This window comes from Erithacus rubecula (genome assembly GCF_903797595.1).
Source record: "Erithacus rubecula genome assembly, chromosome: 6".
NCBI lineage: Eukaryota > Metazoa > Chordata > Aves > Passeriformes > Muscicapidae > Erithacus > Erithacus rubecula.
In genome coordinates this window covers 32,269,650-32,277,704 of record NC_136688.1, presented here as the reverse complement: position 1 = coordinate 32,277,704, position 8,055 = coordinate 32,269,650, and positions in this window count along the sequence as shown.

Sequence of the window (8,055 nt, the reverse complement as noted above, 5' to 3'; positions counted from 1 at the left end):
TTGCCAGAGATGGTAGAAAACTGCTAAATAAAGTCTTCTCCCTCAGTGTGGCATTTCTGGTTTGTTTCCATATTGGCAAACTTTCTTCATTGTCTGACTCAGAGAAAAAGCAATCCCCAGTGTTTATGTTGGAGCTCCGAACTTTGCTTAACCAATTGCATGATAAATTTTAGAGTGTCCAGACTTTGGATTATTTATATAAATTATCTCTTAATATAGTTGACTGGACTTGGTTGCAACCCCTAAAAATGTCTTTGGGGATCCATTTCTAATTTTCCTATCTATGTTTCCTGAAATACAATATTTTATGTGGTTGCACCATGGTTGGGTACCATGAATCCCATTGTGTTACTGACTGTATGAAATCAGCAGGTTGGCCAGTAAGGCCAAGGTTTCAAAGCACACACTAAATACATCTTCTTGTACCTGGATTTAACTTTGTTAAACTTCAGAAAAATGATAAGCAATTATCTCTGTTTACTTCAAAAACACAGAAAGGATTCAGTGACAATAGTAGTTGTCAGCTTAACATATTTTAGCACCTGTTAAACAGAACAGTATCTTGACAGTGGTATGATGAGACTTACCAGCAAACCTGAAAGCAGACTAATTAAGACTGACATAAACCCCCCAAAACATACCCTATTCAGAAACATCCAAAGCAGTTAAACCTACAAATGTCACATGTTGGTTTTACCCAACTCAGGTGACGAAGAATGAAAACTGGAGAAATAGAGAGCTTTGATAAACTAAATAAGGATCATCAGGTGATGTTATGTCATCTCTGCCTTTTTACTTCAGAAGTTTGACAAAGAGACTTTACAACCAGTGTGTAGTTGGACATAATATTCTAATTAAGTATATTACAATGAAAGATGATTTATTTTTTGTGCTTTAGGAACATTTTATTGTGTCTAATAAAAACATGACAGTGGTAACATTACAGAAATTTTCTGGTTTTTCTTTGGCAGATCTGTCATTTAATAATAATAATGAATAATTTTTCTAGAAATGTGGCTTTTAACTTAAAGACATCAAGACTTAATTTGTGTGTGTAATGGTCACTGAATGAGTATTTTAGGAGAAATAAGGCCCTTCTAGGGATTCTGAAAATTGACCAAACTTAAACTTGCTCTAACATTTCATTCTGAACTCCAGAGAATGACAACTGGACCATAGTTATTCAGGTAGTAGAGGCTGATGCTGACTAGCATCCCAACTTGAAGGTATTAAAGGACCAAAAGTTGTCAATTTTTTTAGGATATTATCTGAAAAAATCATCTTGGCTTCAGTAGTCAGGTGATTTTTTTCTGTAGTCAGGTGATATTTTAGAAAGTGCAGGAAACTGCCCTAAGGGCAGCTGTATGTTTGGTGATAAAAGCCTTGCAGTGCTGAATCTCTGACCTTCTTTTGAAAACTTTAGTTAGCCTATGGGCTCAAAGACCAAAAGTTATTTGAGTCTATGGATAAACAGCAGACCCAGTTTTTGGAATTAATATCTCTTAGGGGTAATCTCATTTATCCACACCAGGTACTACATTATATGAAAGGTAATTCAGAAGGGAATATGTCACATTTTCTGTAACATCTGCAACCTCAGAGCCAGCTCATCCAAAACTAAAACTATCTGGTTGTCAACTTTATCATTTCACCCCAAGGAAAGCTGACAGCTTTTAGATAACCTGCTTTCTAAGTCCTCCTGTAGAGAGCACTTCCCTTCAAGCCTGATGTGTGTTTTTTTTGGCAATTGCAGGTGAATCAAATCTTGGACACAGAGCAGTCGCCATCAGCTCTTCTCACCAAATATTTAATGAAGTTCTAACAGTCTGGTTTTTCCATAGCTGATGCTCAATTATAGCCTGTCTTCTGTAATGGTTGATCTAAAAAAAAATCAACCAACCAACCAAAAAAAAAAACAACCAAAAAAACCCCCAAAACCAAAACAAAACAACCCACCACTTTTGCATAGCCTTACTGGGATTACTTGATCTAGTGGGCCTTCTCTAGTAATGTTTTTTACTTCCAGTCTGTCTATAGTGAGAAAAATGAGGCTTTCTGTCATATGGACTCAGCTTTCTACATTTTAATCAGATGCCCATCAAATGCAGACAAGGCATAGCAAATATTCATGACAATAAGGCAAAAATCTCAGACTTTGAATTACTTTAGCAATTCCAAGTGCTCTCTAGAAAATGGGGATGCAAGTGGAATCTCAATTGAGGCCTGATTCATCACATCTGTATTACTGTCTGTTCTAGAAAATAGCTTGAAAGCAAGCAAGTGTGAATGTGTGCCTTTTTGTGTATTGAGGATGTTGTAAAAATTTTCTTTTACTTTAAGAAAAAGCTGCTGTATACCCATCTGCATGCAAATCTAGCCAAAAAAAGGTGGAAAACAGATATTAGACTGTTATCAAAAAAAGTCTTATTAGGTTGTTAGTCTTGCAATACAGAATGTAATTTCCAGACTATATTTTCCTAAATCAAAATTTTCAAGATCAGTAGTATTTTGTGATGCAAATAAGGTTTTACAAAGGAAGACAAAGGCTATCCACTATGAGAATTGTGCCTATGCCACCTGTGGCCCTTCCTTGTCTTTCTCACCACAGACTAGATATTAATGCTGTACTTTAAATATATGAGACTGCTTAAATCACATCAAGCTCTCCTCAGGAGAATGTTAAACAAACAGAGAAACAGTTAACCTAACATTTATCAGCACACATAGTGGCAGAAACAGTCTCAGAGAGATTCAATAAATCACAAAGCTGTTTCCATCTTCTCATTAATATTTTCTTTAATAAGACAACCTATATGGACAGACTGTCTTAAGTGATCAGTAGTAAAAAATTTATAAATGCCAGATTAATAACAGGCATTACATATTCCAGTAAGACTTCACAATGTGATCACTTTAGCACTTATTATTTATAAATATTTTACAATATTTATATTTAGTCATTGTGTAAGACAATAGTAGTTAAGCTGTGTCTGTTCCAGAAAAAGCTGAAAGAATTTGGAGCTATTCCACCCTCCTATATTATAGTAATTTTTGTCTTTTGAATCTGTCCCAAGTGGAATAAAATTGTCCAGTCATGCTGTGCAAAAATATTTTCTCAAATGTGTATCAACTCTTTTGGAGACCTGCTAATTTATATTCTACATATTAAAGTACTTTTCCAGAGGGAGGAAGTTGGAAAGGGCTGAAAAGGAAGGAAAAGAATCTTGTTCAAATATTTCATAATTCACTCAAAATCTAGTTATGTGCTGAGTCCCTACAGGTTTGGTAGATCTTACTCCACCTTTGATCAAGTCACACATGGTCATTCGAAGCTGTCAGGCAGCTTTCATTTCCTCTAAGAACCCATACAGATCATGTCTGATGGGGCTGCTGCAATATAGAAATCACAGGTTTTGGGTTAAGGGGGGCTGCTTAGACAGTCACAGTTATAAGTCTCCATTGCTGCTTCTGGGAATAAAGGCTATACAATTTCTAACAAAATACTGTTACAGCTTGATGTAAGAAAAACAGCACATAACCAACCAAAAGTATTTTCTGAACATCTCTTAAATCTTTCTAGCAAGGCAGTCCAAACCCTATTAATAATTTATGTGTTGTTCAAAACTCAAATGAAGTAAAAAATCATGGCAATCCTCAATGGTGTCCTTTAACTGTGTGAAGCTTTCAGGAAGTGGTAGATATTTTGTGGTGTCTTCTGAGTCTATTTTTCAACCCTACCTACAGTTCAGAGCAGCATGGAAACACTTCTACCTTTCTGAAATCAGGCAGGTGTAGATCAAACACTGTACATATATCAGAGCTTTGCAGGGGAATTGCTGGTAGGTCACTGATATGCAAAGCTAACCTTTAATTGTCTTCAAAAGTTTAAGGATCATTTAAATTGCAATTCTACAGGGAAAGGAGAATGGAAATGTGAAATAAAGAGTCTATGGGCCTGATTCATGAAAAAGTTACAGACCATTTACATAGGAAAGGAATGCATGAAAATCCTTTACTGTGTGCCTATGTGATTTATTAAATTCCTTTTCTGTGTGTAATCGGTTAACTGCACTTGAAAGGTGTAGATTCCAGAGATGAGAGCAAAAGGCTGAAGAAAATGAGGTAGAGCACTGTACCTTGCTCAGGATTTGTGCCCAGCAGACAGACAAAAAGGAAACTGGTGAGCATAGAAAACACTTTTGAGATTCAGCAGTCTTCCTTTAAAGCGCTCCTCGACAGTGAGCTCATGAGCACTCAGAGTTCTTTGTCATGAAGGAAAGGAAAGTGCTGCTGTACTGGAACTTGAAAAGTGATGCTTTGTTAGAGTTTTTTTGTTTTGATGGTAGTGTTTTTATAGTAATCTCATTATATTAAAAACCTGGGAGTGGCACAATTGTAATGTTGAATTCCATAGTCAAAGGAAGATTAATCAACGCTAAATACTCAGTATGACTGAAAATATTTTCTCCTACTTACTGTTCTTTTTTCAGTATTTTTGTCAGCCATGAAGACACTTATGTCAGATAGTATCACCAAAAAGTAGAAATTTCCCCTCTTTTTGTGCAAATCTATTACCAATGGCCTATGGAGTGCTAATAATCACTTGCATCTTTTGCTTTGCCTCATTATTCAAACTGGAACTGGATCTGTAGCTCCCCAGTACGCTTGTTGACTCTGTCTTACAGGTCAGGGTTCAGGATCAGAGATTAGCATTGATCAGAAAGGGATAATTACCATTCACTGGCACTTTAAGGAATTTCCTTACTCACATTACAGACAAAATGGTTTAACATCACGTTAGATAAAACATTTTTATCACAAGGCAGGTTTTGTGAAGACAAGCCATTGAAGAACAGGGTAGATATCAGGCCCCACCAAAATGTGTGTGACACTAGAACTTCTTTTAACTATCCATGAGTGAAAACTCAAAAGGCTAAGGAAAATGTAGAGAGATGGCTTAAGAAAATGCAAGAGAGAAAGGAAAAAGAAAGAAAGAATAAGGAATCCAAATAGTTATTTGATAAATAAGGGGAGTCTGGAACATCTCTTAATTTGAAAAGAAAACAGGAAGCTTTTTTAAAAAAAGCAGGAAATCGCTGGAGAAGGAAAGACAACAAAAATGCAAAAATATGCCATCATCTCTTATGCTATTGCTGAACTCTAAAACTGCATGAGCCAGCAAGGCAAGAAACTCAGCCAATCCAGAGAACAGAAACCTGCATTAAGCTGTGCTGGAACCCAGATGAATAGGACAAACTGAATGGACTCTGCGTGGCCTGAAGGGTATATAGGATGTGCAGGAAAATCAAACTGGGATGTGTCATGGCATATGTCAGAGAAATTGAACAAGTATGTATGAAAAACATGAAAGAGTGAACTGAGGCGTGTGGGTTGAGCTGGCATAGAGGTAGAATGAATTTCTGCCCATATCAAACAAATGGTTCAGTTGTTTTTATGATTTAGAAGATGAAAAAGGAGCTTTTTTTCACCATTGTTTTGCTTAGCAACAGCAACAAAGACAAGTACTCAGCTGGGACTGTCATTTGCTCAGCTCATTAAAATATTAAGAGAGAACACATCTTAGCAGAGCTCTGAGCCTGCAGAGCTGCCAAAATCAGGTTCCCAATACGCAGAGATGGAGTGCTGAGAGTTTTTCTACTTTTTTCTTTTACTCCTTATTATCATCAGTCTTGAAGCAGAGTGCTTCCTGCTGCTAGTTTTCACTAGGTACTTTCCTAGTGTCTCAAGTAAAGAGGCCTGGAGCACCATGTTCCAAGGCTTCTTCCACAAATAAGACAGATTAATGTCCATCCCAGAAGACCTATTCTAACAGGCTTCTTTTCCTTGAGTCCTCCTGTAGCCAAAGAAATGCAGAAGTTCCCCCGCCTGCTATGACAGCCTGATTTATACGAGAGGGATTATAGAACCAAAGTTGAGAAGATAACTGAAGGATCTGAAGATATTGCAGCTTGTTTGATTGTCAGAATATGTTATTAAAAGGAGGGATTTGAGTAATTTCAAGGCATTTTGACTGACTTTATGAAATTTTGTTAGCTGTGGTGGATTGACTCCGGCAAACAGCCAACACCCACACAGCTGCTCACTCATTTTTCCCCTCTCCCCAGCGAGATGCAAGAGAAAACAACAAAGTGAGAAAACCCATGGGTCAAAGCAAAAACAATTTAATAGGTGAAGAAAATAGATGTGATGTCAAGTGATGCAAAGACAATCACTCACCACCACCCATAAGAAGACTGATTCCAATCTCCAAACAATCTTCAAACAATCTCCCCTTCTTTGCCTTCTACCTCAGCTCTTATTGCTGACCTGGCACCATATGGTATGGACCATCCCTTGGGACACTTCAGATCAGCTGTCCTCTGTGCTCCCTCCTAAATTCCTGCCCATGCCCTACCTACTTGCTGGGAGCAGAGTGGGGAAAAAGAAAAAGACATGATGCTTTGTGCAAGCAGGACTTAGTAGTAGCCAAAACACTGGTATGTTATCAACATTATTTCAGCCACAAAGTCAAAAAGGCAGCTATAATTGACTATACTAACAGCAATAAAGTAACTCTCAGAATCTCTGAGACCCAGTACAGTAGCTATGGTGAACCTATTTACTCATAAATTGTGAATACAACTGGTAGGGCTAGAAAACAGAACAAAATGAAAGGTTAAAAATACTGCTCTAAAAATGTGGCTCTTTTCATTTCACATTGTAGTACAGTCTCTCACATTCAACACTCATTGTCTGATCCCACCTATAAGGTAAGAAAGAATTGTGGCTTTGAAAAAGGTAAGAAAAGTACTTTAATGCATTTTCATTTTTCCTTTTGCTGCTCCCTTTTAATTTAGGTTACCTTGGCTGTTTCTCTTTTTCTTCTTCCCACAACTTCATTTTTCTTTTTCTCCCTTGTACATTCCCTCCTTTAAGCTATCCATAACCAGTAAACCAGTAAGTTTCACCACTGCTGCCCTTCACCTTTGGAGCCAGTCCATTCCTCTCTGCCCTCTCAAAGGTGGGATGTTCTCTTGGTTTGGAGAGCCAGAATTCACCTAACCATCTCAGGTCCTAGCTCCAGAAAGATATGCTTTAAATATCCAGTATCCTAAAGAAAATTACAAGGTGTAGTCCCTTAGAAAATACTCCTGATGTCTTGGACCCCTTATTTTCTGTGCTGATGCAAACTATGCTGTTTACTGGTGTTCTCTTTGGCCTGACTTGATCAAAATCTATAAGCATACATCTAAACATCTCATTAATATCAGCAAAGCATATCTTGATAGCAATTTTAATGTACCTCAGGGAACAAATTCTTGCAGGTAAATCAGCATTAAAAAATGGTTAGCCCATTGCCAATGCAGAAAAGGAGGATTTCATAAGAAAATAGGAGTAGCACTGACAATTTGATACAAAATTGCTTAGAAACATGAACACCTATGGAGATTTTTTTTTTTTTTTAATGTACTGAGGAAATTCTACCTGAAATAGAAAAGACTGAGAGAACAAGCAGAAAAAGAGAAATCATTTGGGTTGTGGTTTTTTTTGTTGTTCCTTGGCTCAATACCAACCATGGCTAGAAGTTTTTGGGTTTTCCTATGAACAAAGTTCTTGTGCTCAATAGTCATTCTCAACTCTTAATCAACAGCATGACAAGATCCTGCCAATGTGACCTGCATTATCTTATTCTGTACTCATCAGAAACATATATCTTTGTCCTTGGAGCAAATGATTAAAATAGCTAATTCCCCCTACTTAGTTTAGTTGTTGTAAGTTATTTTATATTGTCCTTATGGGACAAAGGCTTCTGGGAGAGCTGCTTGATGGCAGCAACATGGAGAATCAGGAGTGTAGCTCTGTAAATAAACTATAAAAAGTAGTTGGGCAAGCACATCTGAGGAAATAATTTCTCTCATGAACTGGGAAGTGGCACTATACAATTGAGTAGGGGTTTTGATGTTTAGGGTAAAAAACAAGATCAGGTATTTCTTTGGGTTCTAGTTCTTACAGTTCACTGCCGTGGCCTGATTTAGAACCAAAAAACATATATCA